Source organism: Mugil cephalus, chromosome 1 (assembly GCF_022458985.1).
Source record: "Mugil cephalus isolate CIBA_MC_2020 chromosome 1, CIBA_Mcephalus_1.1, whole genome shotgun sequence".
Lineage (NCBI taxonomy): Eukaryota > Metazoa > Chordata > Actinopteri > Mugiliformes > Mugilidae > Mugil > Mugil cephalus.
In genome coordinates, this window is record NC_061770.1 from 50,563,912 (window position 1) to 50,584,692 (window position 20,781).

Genomic DNA, 20,781 nt, shown 5'->3' on the forward strand with positions numbered 1-20,781 from the left:
ACTGAAGTAGGCCATGAAGGGGTCTATACCTTCAAGATTTAAAGATTTTGACTATGGCAAATAATAAATTGACTGTCATAGAAGATATGATTAAGGTTAGACAACAGAAACCTTTAGGAGAGTTTGCAAATGGACAGAACTCAGGTTGGCAATGAATACATCATGCCTGCAGATATGGTAAATGGTTGTGCTATTATATAACGCTGTTCTACCTACTCAAAGTGCTTTTACAGTCAGAGACTGTAACACACACACAAATTCACATATGGGGGTTCAGTGTCTTGCTCAAGGACACTTCGGCATATGGCACACTCGGGGGATTGAACCCCTTCGGTTTATGGACAACCCGCACTACCTACTGAGCCAAAGCCACCCCTTACCTGTTACACTCTGCCTTCTGAACTGACAATGATGACAATTAATTACAAAATGGAAACTTTATAGCATGAATTAAATTCTTACGTATACTAGGGTGGTGGAGTACTAAATGGACAGGTTATGTTCTCGATCCAAGCCAATCCAACATATCTCCCATTTGATTACACGAGTCAGTTTAGCGAGAACTCATGAGAAACGTGTTTAACGGGATACAATTACAGATTGTCACAGCTCAAAATAAAGCTTGTACATACAGTGATTGAGTCAGTTCACAAATGGGCACATGGCAGAGAATGTTTAAAATCACTTGGATGGATGCTCCTCTCGAGACACATGTCAGAAGGGAGAGGACGCATTGTTCTGCAGGAAAAACATCCTGTGAATGTACAAGAAGGATGGCTGGATTGACAGAGCTGCAGTGCAATTAAACTTTAATGATACTTCCTGGGACATTGCACCACTGCAGCAACAAGTATTTTAAAGACAGAGTAATGCGGATTAGGATATACAGACTGTTCGTACTGTTTATCCTGACAGTTTTCTGCCTACCTACCTACCTACCTACATCCACTATGACCTAATAAAGTGGAAATGACAACTGAGGGGCCAGATTAGAGAGTGAAATGGCATAAAAGTGACGAAGAGATGGAAGGGTCATGAACGAAATAAACATCTAAGCCTCTTGTATTTCACTTGTTTTCTTTGTTCTCTAAGGGAAAGGACAGAGGGAAATCAGAAGAAGGATCGGCTTTATTTGCGACAGCCATAACTTTTACTGTTGTTGTTATTGTTATTGTCCAGTAGGAGTTTGCTAGCTGACATTTTTTCTCTTTCTGGCAAGCTGTTAGTGCAGGTCACCAATCAACCACTGTCCACAGTTTATATGGGAGCTGTTGTGCTGTTGTTGAATTAGACTTTTGGGGAAAAAAAAAAAGAAAAATAATGTACAACGTACGTACAAATTCCCTCAGCTTTACTTTGCTTCTGCAGCCACTGCTTCCGGCGTTTAGTTATTTACTCTCTTAGTTTGGGTGCATATTTCAGAATGGTGTCAGTCTCATTCCATTGATTCCTTCTGTCTAATCTATATCTCACTTGTTCTTCACTGCTTTGAGTATAGTTTGGAAATGTCAGTGGGCTTTTTAAGTCTGAGTAAAACTCCTTAAATTAATCTCATAACCTCATTCATCATCCATCTGCTGTTCCTTTCCCTCCTCTACCTCCCTACACTTTAGTCTGTTAATCCCTTTATTATTTGTATGTCACTTTTTCTTACATTTGGCAACATCAAATCTCCCTGCCTCCTCGGTCCTATTTTTACTCCCCCTTTTCTTGTTTCAAGCACTCCATTTTTATGCCATTAATTTCTTGCCATCCTTAAATCTAGCTCTGTTGCCATCTCCCCGTTTGGTCTATGCACTCCATTTCTTCTCCATCATCCCTTCATCTCTCTCCTCCCTAAAAGATGCCCTGTCATTTCTCCCCTGCATCACCTGTCCTTTTTTGTTTACTGCTGTATTTTCTCCGTGTCACCTTCCCCACTTTCCCGAGCGAACAAACAGTGGGCACTCAAAGCAGCGGTTCATCTTTTGTGACCAAGTGAAATGGGATTGCTTGAAATGGGAGTCTGGTAATCATAAGAGTAAATAATGCGCATAAAGCGTTCACTACTTCTTTCAAGGAATGCGTGAAATGTGTTTTCTTTTTTTATGTGCTGACTCTTGCGTCTTATCATCAAGCCACAGCCTTAACAGTAATGTCATATCACATAGTTTCATTTCAGCAACTGTCCTGAAGCCGTATTTCTTCTCTGCAGCAGTGTTGTTCCCCAGAATGATAAAGATGTGAACCAACGCACCAAACACAACATAATCAAATGCAGAGTGTTTGATTTTGTCTTGCAAGTTAGGTGCACCATGCCGTTAATCACCTCTTTGCTCAGGCTTTTTCTAACTTTCCTTTCCTTTCCTCTAAATTCTCCACAACATTTGTGGCTACACTGTACAATGGCCACTTTACTGTATAGATAAACACTATTGTATTTAATTTGTCAGTTCTGTATGTATTTAATCTTTACTATACCTGTGTGCACTGATTTGATTGATTTGATTCCTTAAACTATCTAATACCCTGTAAATCGGGTTAGTCTGAGAATTTCTGTGGATCCACACGGATTTAGCAATAATACCTCTAAGTTTTACAGAGAAGGGTCTGGAAAAAAGGAGAAAACTTCCAGACTGGTTCAAGCAATTCAAATAAGAGCTTATTACAGCTGAGGTATGCAGAAAAACCTCTCTAAAGAGATTAGATCGTAAGCAAGCTAAGATTAGTGGAAATCTAAAAGTTAGTTCAGCATCCAGTGTAACTTGACACAAAGCAAATCACAACCCATTAAGATTGCAAATATGTGTTTTTCTTTTCTTCTTTGAATGTTCATTTTCACTATATATATATATATATATTTCATTGTTGCCAAGTACTGCATATGCTCATGTATAACTGAGGGCATGAAGGCAGAGGACAGCACGTATGTGTGGGTTGCAGAGATGACAGGGCAACTAAAACCTTTGGCAGCATAAAGAGGCCAAGCACCAAGCTGGACTAATCTCAGCTTTCAGGCGTTGCTATTGAGGTGTCGACTAATGGGAGCAGCCAGTACAATTGACTGTTGCAGAGTTCCTCAAATGTTTACCACAAGGAAACACCGTCAATATCTTCAGCACCTACCACTAAAGTCACCATGTGGACAGTAGGCTTGGAGGGCTCACTCCCAAGAGACAGTACTAATGGCAATAAGACTGAGGTCGGTCCATACATTAGCAATGTTTTGGTATTCTTCTTGTTTCACCAAAAGATTTGGGTGGTGGTTAATATACAAGGTGACAGGCAATTCAAGCCTGGACCATCTATGTGGAGAGGGCTTTCTTCTCTCACTTACAGATGCTCAGCTTGATGACAACAATAAACAACTGGAAACTGCAAACTAATCTTCAGCTCCTGTTGACACAAAATCCGCAATTACTGCATGCATCTGGGCAAGGCACCCATGGAACGCCCATTAACTAACATTGATTAATTATTATCATATATACATGATTCAAAATAGACCACATGATACTAGGTGATGCGAGAGAGCCAGCATTCAAAATGGTCATTCTGCACAGTGCTCACAGTGTCAGTAACTGCAGTTGTTATATTAGAGGTAAGTGGGCTGGCATAATGTATGGATATATAAGGTCTCACAACAGTTATGTAACAGCTTTACCCAGTAAGTGGTGAAACATAGAATGAGAAGGGTCATTAATGAGTGCCTTTCTTTAGTTCAGTTGGAGTAGCCTTACAATCTGAAGTTAATTATTGACTCAGAGAGGTCTGAAGCTTTTGATCATATCACACATTATGTATAAATGTGGACTTTTTTATGGAATTGCTCTTAAAAGAAAGACCCTTCCAATGAGACATACGAGCTCTTGAGCCTTGGAGCCCAGAGAAGGAGATTACACAAAAGCTCACAGAGTTGAGTTAATCAAAGTCAAAGAAGAAAAAAGTTAGAAAGGGGCTTTGGCATGAAGACATGAGAGATGAAAGCACACATTGTATGTGTTATTACATTTGCTAAATGACAGGCTTAAATTACTGAAAATATGACCAAAGACTGTTGAGATGTGCTTGAATCCCCCAGTTCTTCCTGTGTGTGTGGCGGCGGTGGTGGCGTCGGTGGAATCCATGTGTAGTCTTGCGTACGCGGGTGTTTTCCATTAACCTCCTCCGAGCCCCCTCCTCCCCTCCCCTCACAGCTTCACTCATATTTGAAGAAGCTATTTGGAACTCGGTGACTGCAGATTACCGATAAGAAAAATTACACTGTCAGAATTTATCAGCGGCAAAATCATCGCAGCGTGCGTGCGTTCGTTCGCCTGGAGACAGAAGGCCTTCTCGCTCGGGCATATGCCCGCGTGCTGTGTACATGCTTGCCTCTCTATGTGTGCACTTGGTGTGTGTGTGTGTGTTTTTTTCTCCCTCCTCCAGGGAGACCCCACGCACCGTCTGTCTCCGGCTGATTCAGTATTCATTGCCACGGAGAGAGACGGGAAAGGCACGGCGGGGAGATAGGAAAATGAGGAGGAGGAAGGGAGGAAAGAGTGATGATATGCAAACACAGAAAAAGCCAAAGAAACAGAAAGGGGGTGGAGAGAAGGGAGATATTTACGAGCGGGGCGTAAGGGTGAAAGTGGTTATGCGAAGAGGTTATAATCTGTATTCATACTTTTGCTGTCTAAACACATTTCTCCACTCTTTTACAACCACCTGCTGAAATGCATCACTTTCACTCTTTGACGTCTACTTCACTTCCCAGAAGGACTTTGGGAGCCATTTTGTACGAGCAGGTGCTGCTGCAGACTGTCTGTTTTGTTTTGAATATCTACTTTTTCTTACCCCCAAATGGTGGTTCTCAGTGTAGAGAGAGAGAGAGAAAGAGGAGAGAGCTGCTGAAGAGGCGGGGGGGTGGGGTGGAGGTAGACAGGATGAGGTGAGAACGAGAAAGAGAAAATAGAGGTTGGAGGAGGAGGGGGGCAGCGGAGGTGTTTGCTTTTCATTAGGCTTTTCAAATTTAATGAGAAGCTGAGAGAGAAACATGAGGGAAGACCGGGGCTACAGAGAGAATTGAAGCAAACATGCAGACATATAAGAGAAAGCTTACAACAGGAAGGCAAATAATAAAGAGAACAAGGAAGACTCATATTAATGAGAGCCAGTCTAACACTGAGCTCAGGGAAGGTGCGTGTGGTCAGAGACGAGGTGAGGCTCTATGTTGTTTTAGCTAGGGTGTACATTTTTCAAACAGCATCTTTAATTAATCCGCCTGGCGGGGGTTCATTGTGACACGTGTATTTGTGTCAGAGACCGAGAGAGAAGAAAATGTCAAGGCGACTACAGGAATCTCAGAACATGACTAGTTTACACCGGAGAGAAGTGACTCAAGGCAGCGTGTCTGTCATATTCTTTGCGCATTACAAGTGGTTACAAGCGGTGGCAGGCTGGGGAAGGTGACGTGACAGATGCAAAGGTCACAGGGTCACATTGAAAAAATAATAATGCTGCCCACTGCACGGCATGCACGGTGAGAAACGGCGGAATCACAGCAAGTGTTAATTGGGATTAGGATAGTCGTATTGTTTCTACGAAAAGACAAAAGCTGAAAACTAATTGATTCTACCACTTGTGAAGCCAAGTCTTGATAGTCTTCCGCGCCGTATCGCTCCATTGTTCTCTAAAACCTAATAAAAGAACATCATGAAGCGCGGCTGACATGTTCTAACCTTTAAAACTACACCGATCAGGCACAGACATGGGTCTTCTGAGGGTGTCCTGTGGTGGCTGGGAACAGAATGTTGTTAGTGGGGGTCCTTGGGTCCTATAAGCTCAGGAGAGAGGTGTGGTGGAGGTGCTGCTCTACCTCCATAATGTTATAGCGGATCCATGTATTTAACACTTTAGCACACCTCACTTTGCCAAGATTCATTCCAGATCATTGGGTAATTTGAGGTGTTGGCAGATATCCTCTTAAACCATTCAGATACGTTGGGCCTGCTCCAGTTAACGTCAAGCATGTTTGATATTTCTGATTTAAAATCTGGACAATTAGACCGGTACTCACAGCAACCAAAGAGAAACAAGCCTGAAAGGACAGGGTGTTGTCAAGCAACGGTTAAGATAATCCTAACATAAAATAATCCTTTATTTATCCCACAGTGAGGAAAATCCTCAGAAGAAAACTAGATAATGTCCATGCCTAAGCATTCCCTAACATTTTTTTACCCAGACTCATGTAGCCTTGTACTGTACTGTAATGTAGTCCTCACTACTAAAATATTACAAAGTTACAGTAACCTCTCATTTATGTTTTGACAAACAACCTTACGGGCACATTGCCACCACTTGCAGGACAGGAGTGGGCATCAGCAGATTTACATCAATTTAATGCTCCACAGTTTTCGTTTTGGTTAGAGTGTGATGCAGCCTGATTTTAAAACTGTCTAGTTTTGGTTTCCTAGGATTTGATGAGAACAATGAGAAAATATCAACCACACTTCAGTGTTGGTTGAGTGAAGGAGGTCAAAAAGGGTTTGTAACACAGGGTTAACAAATTTGGGGAATACTAGCCTAGAACCCCACCCACAATGAGTATGGTATTTAGTCTGTCCTAGATCAGCAAATTGAGCTGAATGTGCTTGAAAAGAGATAAATGTGACAAAAGATTTATTAATACAAACTTCAGGCACCTCACAATGTGACCAAAATTCATAATGCATCGCTTCCCCTGTTTCTTGTTCTTTGACTTATTTACCTGTACGTTATATAGAGTCATATCAATTGACCCTGCGACCTTCCTCTACAACACCCATTATTATACTTCACTATACACTCACAACTAATGAAACACTGTGAAGAAGAGGAGTCAAAGGTGAGTGGATGGGGAATGTTTTGGGTTGATCAGGAGACTGTATAAATATGGACAACATCTCGCCACTTCCTTGCACTGACCAAACTCATGGTATTTTTCCAGGGATACGGGCAGCACCAGCAATTTTGGAGCCAGAGTCTGCTCAGTACGGTCTGAAAGTGGAGCTACACCAAGCCGCAGCATGGCTGATCTGACCACACTTCCTCCAGAGTTAATTGCGTTTTCATTTAATACCTACCTCCACCAGTTGTTTTTCATTTTACAACTCTCACGGCCCCATGAGATCAATTTACGGTATGTTTCTATAGAATCATATAACTAACTAAAATGAAACATATCCAATAAACATTATTGCTGTGTTTGGCCCAAGTCCCATCCACTAACACGGAGGGATTGGGTGACATGGTCCTACTGTTCCCTGTGTTCTCAGTTCCGTGTTTTTGTTCTCTCCCCCTGATTTTCTCTCCCTGTCACCTCATTAGACTCACCTGGGCAAGCTGCAGCTAATTGTAATCAGTGCACTTTGAAAGGATTGCTGTGGCTTCCCTCCAGTGCTAGATAATTCTGCTTCACTCTGTCTGAGCCAATGCTGGAGCTATGTCCTGAGCAAAGTTAGTGATTCTCCTGTTGTGAGCATTTTTTCACCGTTTGTTTTTCTCTTATTTTGGTGCCACCATGAAAGAGCCGGTCTTCTGCCCAAGCAGTCGATTTTGTGTTTCCAGTGCTTTCAGTTTGCCTTTAGACCCTGTTTGGATTGTTGTTGTTGCACTCACCTGCTTGAATTTTATATTGAACACAGTCACAGGGGGAGCTTGTGACCTGTAGCCAATCACCAGGGGGAGCTGTACTTGCTTTGGCTTCTCTTTGGAAGAGCAGTCCAATACAAACATCTTTGCACAGGGGTGCCCCACATCCTAGAATCACCACTAACTATAACCTATATTTGAAGAAAAATGGCACTGGAAGAAAGGGGTAAAAGCCTTCCATAATTATACAAACTGGATATGGGGACTTATTTCCTTTCAGAATGTATGTAAGTGCAACATTTTGCCTCATCACAAATCACCTTTGTTGCTGATAGTTCTTTGAGGTTTAGTGTGTCTGTACCTTTACATAAACACTGTTAAGGCATCCCTATTCCACTCCCTTCAAACCCCTTCTCCGCTTTCAGCCACACCAGTGGTAATCCGTGGTTGTCCTCATTTTCTGTCTCTTCCGTTTTTAGACTCTTATCCTTCCTCTGAACAGGTTTTCCGTTTTATTTGGAGCGTCAAAAACTTTCCTTGGAAACTTCCAATGTTTTTCCACAATGCTCCTACTACTCGTTCTCCACTGTTACGTTTTCCCTCTCTTCAGTTTCTGTAAGAAATCATTGCTGGTCGTTTTTGTTTATATGCAAGTCTTGCATTATAGCTTCAAAAGACAGTCGTAATGAGAGAGAGATCTCTGAGGAATGAGAGGTGGCTTAATGTGCGACATGTTTGCGATATGGCTCTAATGAAGTCAAATAAGCATTGGACTGCTGTGTAATGTAGTGCATCCCCCTCTGCAACGTAATGTCCACAGTGTGATTTAAAGGTGACTGCGTGTGTCCATTTACACACCCGATAACTCATTCAGATGGATGTAATGGAGCGTGTGCTGGAGCAATGCATGAGTATTTCCACAACCTGATTCAGCCTCCCATCGATAAATTAATAATTTGGCTGTCTGTGTGTGTTGCATATTTTCATGTATTTTTAATGTTTGATTTGTGCTCTTTGGGCAGGTCTGTAAGTGGCATGTGTGGGGGGAGGGGTGTGTGCGTGTGCGTGTGCGTGTGCGTGTTCTGTTTGTTATTTACTTATGGGGGCCAATGATTTGCGGGGACTTGTGCCCCACAAAACATTGTGAGGTCCAGACAACAGAAGTGTTGTTAAGACTTTAGGGTTAGACTTTAGACAGTTTAGGGTAAATATTACACTTAGGTTATGGTTAGAGTTACACACTTAACTGAGAGAATTAGGGTCAGGGGCAAGAGAATGCATTAAGTTAATGTCAATCCTTTCAAAGTTGGAAACACAAATTTGTGTGTGTGTGTGTTTGATCTCCTTACACAAGGCCAAGATTGGACTTGCCTTGAGCTAAAATGACTAAGTCAATGACCAGCCTGTTTTCTCTTTTCTCATTGTCTCTTTCCTTCATCATCCCGCACTGACTAAAAACTCATCGCCCATCATTTTTTCTTAAACAAGCAACACAAAAATTTGTACCAGACAAAACCAGATGAAAAGTACACATCAGGCTCTGGCAGTTTTTCATGCAGGTCGCAAGGGGATGGTAAAAAAATTAGAGATTAAATCTGCATTTGCACCATAAACAGATCAACCTGTAGTCTCTCCAGAGAACAGATCTCTGGATATTTATGTATGATATATTGTGAAAGAAAACTTCAAGGGTTCCACCTTTTTGTATGTTTCAAAAACAAGATGAACCCTATGGACTCACACACTTCTCCTCTCTGTCATCTGTCAGTATATCAGTCTGGAAGACATTGCATCAGTTTGCTTTTGATACCACAGGCACCAAATAAGCCTGCTTGCCTCATCAGGTATTCCTTTCCCTCTCTCAATGTGATGTTCAAACTCAGGTCCTACTTACCATGCATACAATACCAGCTACTCCTAGCTTTTATCAGTCATCTTATTAATACACATTTTCCCTCCCACGTTAAATTCCTGCAGTCATCCAAATACATGTTTCCCTATCCACTGCTGATCTGTAGCAGTAAGAACACAGACTAATGCACAGTATATACCTCCATGGCAATCTGACCCCATAGCTACGGCGTCAGCACAGACCCCAACACCATACCCAGATGTGCACCTCCCCAGAAATGTAATTGTGCATCGCGGCAACACATACCTCAGGAGCAGTGGTTGGTCCACTTGGTAGTAACTTTATTATTTCCATCTGCTTCTCAGTCTCTGCAATTTTTTAACTGATTGTTTTGGCTTGATAATGATGGAACACATTCAGTAAAGATTAACTGAGGAGATGCAAACATTTGGATGAAAGTGAAGCAGGAAGTATAAATTAACCCAACTGACAAAAAAGACACAGCGCTGACTAGTGTTTGGGTGGTGTTTTTACACACAGCGAGCAAGTATTTTAAATGACCCTTCACTTATCAGTAGACCAGTTTAGTCTCTGTACTGAGAAAACCTCTAGGAAGTTTTCTTGTCAGGTATTTTTTTCCTCCTCTTAAAAGTCGTCATCCTACTGTAACAACATCCATCAAACATGGCAGGTTTCACTTTTGCCATGATATTTAGCCAGCATCTCTCCAGCAGTTTTTGCTTTTAGTGAAGTCCCTGGTGTGGGTCTGACCGATTCTGTCGGACAACCTTACTTTTTTTTTTTTTCAGAACTCCCTAAGCTTGCTCTTCTGCTGCACAGCTGACTTGAAAACAGTCTTAAGGACACTTTTAAGGTAGTTTATTGATTGTATTCCTGAAGGAAAGTCTTGTTCTGTCTTCTAATGTCATGGTCAGTAAGCAACAGCTTAGAGATTAGCGGCCTTGTTGGTTGACACTTCTGTGGGGAAAATATTCGAGGCATGATCCAAATCCTGAGGTTAAGCCTCAAATACACTGATGTGATGCTATCAAACTGCCCCAGATATTGTGCGGGCGAGTACATGCCTGAAGCTGAATGCCTGGTACTTGAATGATAACATTCTATGAATGTTAAATAATACCAATTTGTATAAATGTGTCATTTCTTGACACACACCTAGGAGGTGTAGTGATTTGACGTAATGCATTTTACAATTCTAAATTGACTGTACAGACTCAAGAGGTGCACAGGCAGGGGGTAGAAAATGAATAAAAATGATTGAGAGCTTAGGAGGAACTGGTCATAAACCACTGTTTTTGAAAACAGAACAGCATGAATCAAAGTAGAGTAGAAAATGTTCATTGTGCCGAGAAGGAAATGCACACACTCTACTGGTCCAGGATTTTAAGAAGGTTGTTGATGGCACTAAGTTTTAAAGTAGGACAGTTCAGTCTGTTTATTCTATTTTTTTAATTGTAGTACATAACTGTTCACTGCATGTCAGGCTCAATGTTTGACATGTGTTTTCGAGTTTCAATTTTGGAATGAATGGCTGCAGACTAATGGCTTTGGATGCTATCATCTTGTTATAGTTTTTACTTCCAGAGGAAAAGATGAAGCAGTCCTTGTCAGTAATCCTAGTAGCTGATCAATAATACCGATTAGTGACACAATTATCAGGAGTAAATCTCCATCTGTTTACACTGCAGTCTTCTCTACTACAAGTTGCAGTGCAGTATATATCCATTGTTTATTATGAAGAATGAAAATGATTTCCATACATGCCAGAGTGTGTTGATGTGACCAACTGACTGTGAGACAACTGTATGTATATGTATGTGTTATGTCCCCGACAGGGCACGAATCAATCTAGGGGAACATAGGGAGGTAACAATTAAAGCAATCCTGTAACGACCACACATGCACCTACAACCCACTGGCTGCAGCTCCACTCATCACCACCGAAACACCCAAGTTGTTAATCAGCTCATCAGCTGATTGAGGACACAGTATGTGTATTGTATATTCAGTCCCTGTATGACAATACAGTGCACCTTTGGTTATCATTCTTCCACCTTACCAAGTCAAGTGTCAAGGGGATCGATTGATTAATTGATTGAAGTGTTTATTTCGAATATGACACAACATAATAAAGAAAGAATAAGACAATCGTCTAAACATGAGATATAGAGTGCATATTCGAAAAGGAGTGAGAAGAAGTAAAACTTATAAACTCTCACCCCCTCTCCTTAAATATGACTAACTAAAATCATTGTCTAAACCTGTCTTATGTTATGAAAACATGAATATTACCTACACACACACACACACACACACACACACACACACACACACACACACACACACACACACACACATATAAATGTGATTAACTGGAAAAGACAGCATCAGGTTACATGTGCGCTTCTGCTTTTCCCACCTTCAGTCCCAGCATTCTCTACCGCCTTAATCCTCCACCTGATCATCTTAACTGCATCTTTTCACATACTATGAAACCATCGTAGAAAGACCCACCAGAGACAAACACTGTCTAGAACCGACCACCGGTCTCTGCTCTGTGGTGCCATCGCTACGCCTATTAGCCACAAGCTAATTCCCCAGTCACACTCCCCGTGGGATCAACTGGCCCCACGCTAATCTAATTAGTATGCACCTGGCTGAATGGGCAGAGCTGGCTGTGCAAGTAGAACTGAGGATGAGAAAAGAGGGGAAATTTGAAAAGCTGGAATGAGAAGGTAGGCCTACAGCAGGCAGTGATGAGCGGCATCTGAGAAAAAGGCTACATTAGCATTAATTGCTAGAGGAAACTTTGTATAGAGTAGCAAGGTGTTTGGATATCCCTTACTTGTGACATCAAGCAAATCCTTGCAGATTAGTCGGCAGCTTTCAGAGGCTGTTAGCATTAACAACCTGGTGGGACAAAGCGTCAAATTTGCATGGGGTGTTTTTTATTCCTTCATTAAACACAGCAAAAGAGTAGCTGTTGCATAGCTTGTGATCTGTGTGGCACTAAACTGGAATCTTACTCGAGTCATTACGCTGCTAGGGCTCCATGATATAGAGCGCTGCGGGAGATAATAGGCGCCACCGAAGATAGCTTTCAGTATCGCCACAGAGGAACAGGCCTGTCACTGAGAATGTCCACTTGTAAATAAATTGCAGGTGGAGAGAAAAGCGGTGGTGACCTATTGACAGACTGAAAGCTGCTTGACTGGCAGGGAGAGTGTAGGAGCTGAAGCTCTGTGGCTCGTCAACGGAAGCGTATATGTCAATCCTCAGTGCATGTCACCATACCTATGGGTGTACTGTATTTGTTTGGAACATTTACACGTATAAAATGTTATTCCAGCTTTGCAAACGTGTGTGTGTGTGTGTGTATGTATGTGTGTGGTAATAAAGTGTGAAAATCTCATTATTTTCTTTCAGTGACTTGTCATCGGTGCAGCAAATGTGTGCGAGGGATGTTTCGCCGCGTGTCAGCCTCCACATTGCAGGCGCTGTGCGGTACACACAGGAATACACACAGCATGCACAATGAGGAGGCCTCAACGCGGCATTTCGTTGGAGGCGCTGCAGGATAATCAGTGGCTTGATGGCATAACAAATAAGGCTGACATGCTGGTCAATGAAACAAACAAAGGTGAGCCTTAGTGACGCAGAAAGGTCAGCAGTGTAGTAAGCTGTAAGTTTCACTTCATGTCATTCTAGAGAACTTGAGTAAAATAAAATGAGTCATCCCAGTCCTTCCTTCGTGCAAAGAGAAGCTGACATGTCTCTCCGTAGAATCTTTGCTTTGAGAATATTATACTTTTTATTAAAAAGTTGAAGGTGGAGAGATGACAAAAACAATAGAAAGAGACGGGCAAGGATTCTGAAAATTCACAATCAGCGTTATGGCGCTAGAAAAACATGATGTGGTGTACATATATATCTGAAAAGAAGTGAAATCTGTCTGATGCTAAATGTCTCTGCAGAGTAGATCTGGTTCATGCACAACGTAGCTGGTCACTTTATAGACTTTCTGGTTTTTGACACTGAATACTGTTGGTAGGTTGTGAAACTGTGCCAGAAGATGGATTCGGTGCCTCAAGGTATTTAATATTTTTTTGTCCTAGAAATAAATCCTTATGGCCAGCATAGTAATTATTTTTCTTTGTTCTTACAGGCAGCAAAGACAGAATTTGGCTCATAGAGAGACGAGTTCAGGGTGGATGAATGGAACAGCAAAACATCTGACTCCACACTGGAGACTCTAACCACATAGATCATGATCTAAAAGCTGTGACACACCAATCTGCCCTAGTTTTGGCAGTGGGTTCTGCGCTGCCCATGATCTTAGAGTCAGCTCTGTATGACAGCTCTTGCTAGCTTTCCAACCTCCTACCGAATAGCATCCCCTCTTCAGTTTTCCATTTGGAACTCTGAATGCAAACTACTGCCACCTGCTGGTATGGCGAGTCATTTCCTTTTACGCTGTCATGTTAACATTGTGTTTAAAGGAACCTTTGACCAGAATATAAGCTATGTAGTGATGCCACAGTTAGATTTCTTTCACATCGGTTTGGTCTATCCCTGACCTTACACTTAAATGGCACCATGAAATGTGCTATCTGATCAGAATTGGAAAAAAGAATCCACCTGATATGCAGAGTTTCTCAGTCGTGGAGCATGTACTGTGGTAAGAATGGATTGACTTAAACATTCACAATAATTAATACTGATACAAACTTTATTTTCTTGTATAAAACTCTCAAGATTGCCTAGAGAGACTGGTTATTGAGAGAAACCATGCATGAAATCAAAGAAATATAACTCTCTCAGCATGTGCTACGTTTGAGCTCCACTGAGGCATTTTCTACTCAGTGATTGAGTCTTTTGGATATGCTGCACTCCGTGCACTTTAAATTACTTCATAAAGCTTGTGGAGAGAGCACCTTCATTGGTACTCACTCCACTAGCTTCATCTTTTATTATACAAAATGAGGCTACAAAAGGGCAAGTGCTACACTTATTTTTTTTTTAATAAGTCCTGTGACAATAGTCTCTTATATCCCCTTTAATAAGCCCATTGTGTTCCATGGTGTGAGCCTGTGCTCATTTGGGTCTCAATTTAGAAGAAATATTGAGCACAGCCTGCTCTCAGTGTTGAGCAGTGGAACTAAACAGCCAACTAATGACCTCTTCATGGTACTCTTACTGTACACAACTGTAGCAATGCCAAACATTTCAGTCCACAAATCCACATATACATTTTTGAATGCATTAACTATCCTTTACAAAACTTGGTTGTGTGCTGCATACCCTGTATGCCTTGAAACAGACCGATACTTGGTATAAAGATGCAAAATTTGGACGGGGAGGTGATTGGGGTGGATGGAGGGAACAGCAAAAAGTCTGATATCACACAGGATACCCTAACCTTACAGAAGTAGTAATCTAAACATCAAGGCGATCTGGTGTCGTTGGCCTGTGTCGGGCTATTGGTGAGATTGTGTAGTAATGGCAGTAATCACAGTCTGCTACTCAACACCTTCTAGAGCCAGTGCATGAATTATCCTAGATAAACAATAATGTTTTCCTGCATACGCTATCTCCCTTAAGATGGAATGAAATCTGCATAGAGAGGAGGACAGGGTGGATGGATGGGACAGGAAAACGTCTGATTTCACACAGGAACCCATTTGCTACAAAGAAATGTAGGAGTAGCAGTAGTGAAACAAATGTTAATTAGCTTATAGCACAAAATAACTAAAACGAAGCTTAGCAGGAAACTGGACACTTGAACACGTGCCAACATTATATTAACTGTTTAAAATGACAGAATCCATCCCTGAAAAAAATTATTTGATGTGTATTTTAGGAATTTGTTTTGGCCCAAGTCCCATCCTCCAACATGGCGGAGATGGAGCTTTTGACCTATATTGCAGTCAACCACCAGGGGGAGCTCAACTTGTTTTGGCTTCACTTTTGAGAAGCAGTTTCACTGTACATCTTTATTTTCAGTCTTTGGTCTAGACTCTGGAGGGATTTCCTTCACACCTGGAGGACCTTTACTCATTGGACCACTTCCAACATTGATCCTTACTTTCTCAATTTCTTTGCTTGTCTTATGACTCTGTCTTCATTGTATAGTTACACTGTGTAGTTATATGAATAGTCGGTTTTGTTTGGTCATGACTGATACACAAATATAAAATTGTATACATCATGTTGACTCAAGTCAGCATCAATTTCATTCATAAACTTGATTCTCTCTGATGTGCATTTCTCAGCTGCCCTTTGCCTTCACAGCTTCTTCTTCCACCTGATGACTCAGACAGCTTCCTGCAAAATGTACCGCTCTAGACGTAGACTACGTGGGCGATGGACTCCGAGTAAGCAACAAAAAGATATTTAAAAAAAATAAAAAAAAAATAAATGTTTTGCACACAACATGGTGGAAGTTGTACATTTCCAAAGGGCCACTCAGATTCAGAAAATAAGGCAGATTCAACCATAAAGTTAAGAGTGAACCACTTGACGAAGAGAAAAATTCATTCCCTGCATCATTACTATTTGACACAAACCATTACAGAGTTTTATAAGACAGGAGCTAATGTGCACACAGTTTCCCTAACAACTAACAGCCACAGCCAGCAAAGAGTTCTTGCATCCAACTCTAAACACACTCCAGAAAACTCCCACTGCAGAGCCAAAGCTTTATTGCTCACTTTTATGATGAGAGTAGAAAGCTCTGCCAACTGTTCGGCCATAACTGTGTTTTGATTTTGATGTTTTAAGTAGCTTAGTGGCATGGAATTAGAGCTGGCAGTGGCTGATGCTTGGTCAGTCAGCCACTTCACATACTACTGGACGAATTTCTAAAAACCTTTGTAGATTTTTATTGTCAGAAGGATCCTACTGGGTTTCCCTGTGGTGTCCACATGAGGTGGAAATTTAATAATTAAAAGTCCTCATTAATATTGCTTGGATTACCATTTCATTTTGCATATTCCTGTCTTGTCAGAATGAAGAAAATCTATTGTTATTGTTGGTATTTCATCAGGTCAAAATGTACTTTCTGATTGTATATGTGTATATTTATTTGTCTCTTTCCAATTTATTTAACAAGGAAATATATTCAAATGCTATTTTATGTTATTTTCTGTCTATCATCATTTGGCTCTCCCCCATGGGAATCATCTCTCCCTGTTTGCTACTAAGAATTGCCTCACTTACTGAGATGCTATATGGCCAGGTATTATGGAAGGTGATGGTTGCTGTTATTTTACCTATATCCGCTTCAAATTTACTTTTTTGTCAGTTTTTAATTTAACAATTGAGAAGAAGCTCATTAGGAAGCCTCACACCTGCAAAAGAATTCCATTCCCATCGTCTTAGGTGCTGACTAGCGTTTAGTGTTGTGTTAATATGCTAAATGCCTAATGATGGTTTAACAAAGAAAGTGTTCCCATCAGGGAAGAAACACAATCGTTAGACTGGCGTTCTCAGTTCTCAGGAAACTCCAAGAATATTTCAATAGCTGTAAAAGTTTCTTTTCATATGCAGCCTGTCCTCAAGACTCACTGGAATGCGGTGTTCGTACTGAGCAGATTATCCTGGAGAAATAAAATAAGCTCATCCATCGTCTCTCCTCCAGCAGCATGTACCTATTGTCAGTGCTGTTTTATCAGTCAGACCTGTGAATCTTTGATAGGTTTGGTACCTTCTCTCCAACCTTTAGTGGAGGTGGATGATGAATCCAGCAGAGGAAGCGGCTCTGTGGATGTTCCCATCACTGCCAGACTTTAATTATGCAACTGCGGCTGCTGTGATAGGAAAATATGTTTAAAAAACCAATAGTTCCTTCCAGTCCTCATTGGTACTGATGCCACTTTAAACTGCATTTATGTAAGCTATAAAAATTTTTCAATGGCCAAAGCTGAGTGAATTCGTGATTTTGCACTGAAGCGATCCTTTTTGTAAAACATACATGTTAAGACGTGTAAGAGTACCTTGTGTTTTCTCACAGCTTCCTAAACTTTTTGAAAAAGTGTTTAAAAACCTTTCCACAACCTCATGCTTTATGTTTGTATGTGTCTTCACAGTGTGCGGCAAGCGTATGGATTAGAAAAGCAGACCAGTGCAATCAGGCCCACTGGGAAACATTATCGGATAAATGCAAACTGGCAGCTTTGAATACATGAATACATAACCAATAAAGATGTCTGGTGCATGTGCACTCATAGAGGGAGCGGTGCATTGAACAGAATGAGAGTCACAAGGGAGAAAGAAAGTGGAAACTTGGACTAGCGGTGTGACAGTGTGTGCAGAAGCAGACGAGTGTGTGTGTGAGAGACAGTTCTCCCACCTGACCTGCAGGGTCAAAAGGCTAATAGCAACACGCTAGCAAGCCGTGAGTGAATCAGTCTCCACCTCGGGGCTGGTGCGGCATCCCTGCTGTAATTTGCGGTTATATTAAAAGTTGCGTCACAGCACAAGGCTCTTGTCTTGTTTTATGTACTTCTTAAATTGCACTGGGAATAAGTGAGTCAGATTTTGAGCGTAGGTTGCAGGTATGTTCCTAGACAGCTCCTCAGATTAAAAGATTTTCAGTTTCTTGTCTTTACAGTTGATTTTAACATTTTACTCCTGATTAAATTGAATATGTCAGTCACACAGTGTCTGTCTAATTACATTGTACTCTTTTGTACTGTCAGGATACATTAATGCAGAAATGTCTTAATTTTGTGTTTTGTCTAAACTGCTGTGTTGGGTTGCAATGATAAAAGCTAACAAAAGTCATAACAGAGGCCAGTCCTCATGTCAGACCAATGGGAACACATGTTTGATACTGGACAGATTAGATACTTATTTTAACATCTGGCCTCATTAAATGTTTCTGATTATTAGATTTCCTGCTACCGCACTGCAGCATATGCTACCATATGTTAGCATATGTTCAAAGTGCGCAAAAAACGGTTTTTGTGGTTGGCAGCAACCTTTTTTCTGTTGGTTCTCTGCTTCTGCAGCCATGTATGCATGTATGTAATGTTGCCTGTAGCGCCACCTACGCAATCTTTTTAAGTCACCCCAACGCAGAGGATGGAAAATACATCTTATTTTAAATTATTTTGCGGCTTAAATTTTATTTTGAGGCTCCAATGACTCCAATGCAAATATGCCTTTGGTTCATTTATATCTACCTCTAACCTGTTCAAATTGTATTCGATTTAAAGATTTCCATAAACAGGTAGCTAGCTGTCAGCCTAGAAGTTGTGCATCACTGCTCCACGGATGCTCAAACTTTTTGCCCAGTTTGTAATTATCCAAAAGTTACATGGAGTTGCCAAGATGTCACCCACATTGATCTTCTAAACCACAGTTCAGAAATCCTATAGGTGATGTGTAAGAGGATTTGCCCACCTTTATATCCAGTCCACACCACACCTGATTAAAAACACTTTAAATTCTGTGTTCCAACACACACTGTATACGGATCAATGAAGTCTCACCAGTCACATGATTTCAGTCAGCTACGGCTGCAAACTGATCGAATGCCTGTCACGGGGGGTTAATCCAGCAGCCCATGATGATATAAAAATTTCACTCATGGAAATAAATACTCCAACCCTGTGGGCATTCACACTCACACACACACACACACACACACTCCAGCAAACACAATCTGTACACAGAATTAAACCTCTTTGTTGAGCCATGATGTTCAGCCAGGAAGCATCCTGGACTGATGAGAAGGGATGTTCATTTAAAACCTTATAAAGACTGAAAGATAATATCCATGTCTAGACTGTAATAAAGATGAAGCCAAAGCAAGCAGAGCTCCCCCTGGTGACTGGCTGCAATACAGGTTATACTAGAACACTAAAATATACGCCAAATTATTTTTTTCAAGCATAGGTTCTCTTATTTTAGGTATGTTAGGTAATGTTAATACAATGCTATATGAGTACAGTGTCTAATCCAACATTTCTTGTTAACTAGTTGAGATACAGTCTATGATCTAGACACATCCAGTCTCATTCATCCGACACATGCACACAGTACACCTTGGCAGAAACTGTAGATGACATCGAGGGACCTATATAAGAACCTTTGAGTATTTTTATTGCACCTTAGATTTTGGCACTCTGGGCGCCCCGGTCCTCTTCTGATTTGAGTCAGCAGGTCTGGAAATATCTGTCATGTCTTTGACTCCTCATCTCTGCATCTGTGGAAGTCAGAACAAAGTGGAGTGTCACTATTCAGTGCATGAATAAAGAGGAATGTTGAAAGGGGGGGTGCAAGGGAAGCTGCATGCCTAGTGGGCTTCTCTGACAGACGAATTTAACTCGCTGACCGGCAAGAACCACGCGTAGGTGTGTGTTTTTCTTTGCACAAGTGGGTGGGCAGAAATGGCGAGGTGGAGCGTTTTCGATAAGTCGTGGAGATGACCTGTGTGTGTTCGTTCAGCGTCCTCCTGTGTGGAAAACATAAAACGGCTTGGAGTCTCTTTGTTACGCCTGCAGTGGAGAGTTTTTTTGGGTCCGCATTTTTAAGAATCAGTCATTTATTTGGTTACCTGTGAAGAATATTAACCGACACACACATGCAGATACAAGCATCTCTTCACTTCTTCTCAATTAAAAACAAAGTGAATCTGACAGCATGAAATTAAAAGTGTTAAAAGTTACAATGCTTTGACAGAATTAAGGGAGTTTAAGCTATAAAAGGAGATTAGTGTCACATGTAGTCTGTTAGTACAAATCATCCCTTTTCCTGCTGAGAGTCTGCACACCACATATGTTCATTCAGACGGATGACAGCTTGTATATGAGCTTCACAGTCTTTCCTTTCCATATTCAGCCTCGTTCAAATTAAAGATCTCTCACCACACGCAGCCAAATCAGGAAATAAAATCAGTCAATGAGAAATGCAGACGTCCCCCTCACGTTTATGCTTCTGTTTTCACTGTTTTTAATCGTCAAATTAATTTAATTAATTAATTAATCTTTGGTCGGTAAGATTAAAAAAGAAATAAAAGACGTGACATATGCTTTACATATTTTTCCTCACACATGAGCATGCCAATATTTTGCTCTGCATTTATGGTTTAATGATTGGGAAATCTACAAAAATTTGTCAAACAGTCGTGCAATGACATTTACAAAATGGTTATCTGCACATCTTTGTTTGATTGACTGTCCATAATGAGCATAACTGCTCTTAATTTAGAATTTTTACACTTAAAGAAAAGTGACCTTATCCTGCAGCTAGCACAGAGCTTGAAAAACAGTGGGTGGTGGGTGGTTTTGCTCCAACTAATCGTGACTAATTAC

The 20,781-nt window shown here is 41.1% G+C and overlaps 1 protein-coding gene across 2 annotated transcripts in view; it reads right to left on the reverse strand.

The window, feature by feature from the left end:
- The window catches only part of htr2cl1 (5-hydroxytryptamine (serotonin) receptor 2C, G protein-coupled-like 1), a 147,889-nt gene that overhangs the window by 89,353 nt on the left and 37,755 nt on the right, over window positions 1-20,781 (reverse strand). For both annotated transcript variants that reach the window (XM_047571894.1, XM_047571886.1), the window contains exon 2: window positions 19,578-19,673. The gene's annotated coding sequence lies outside the window, so the exon portion shown is untranslated. The remainder of the gene's footprint in view (window positions 1-19,577; window positions 19,674-20,781) is intronic.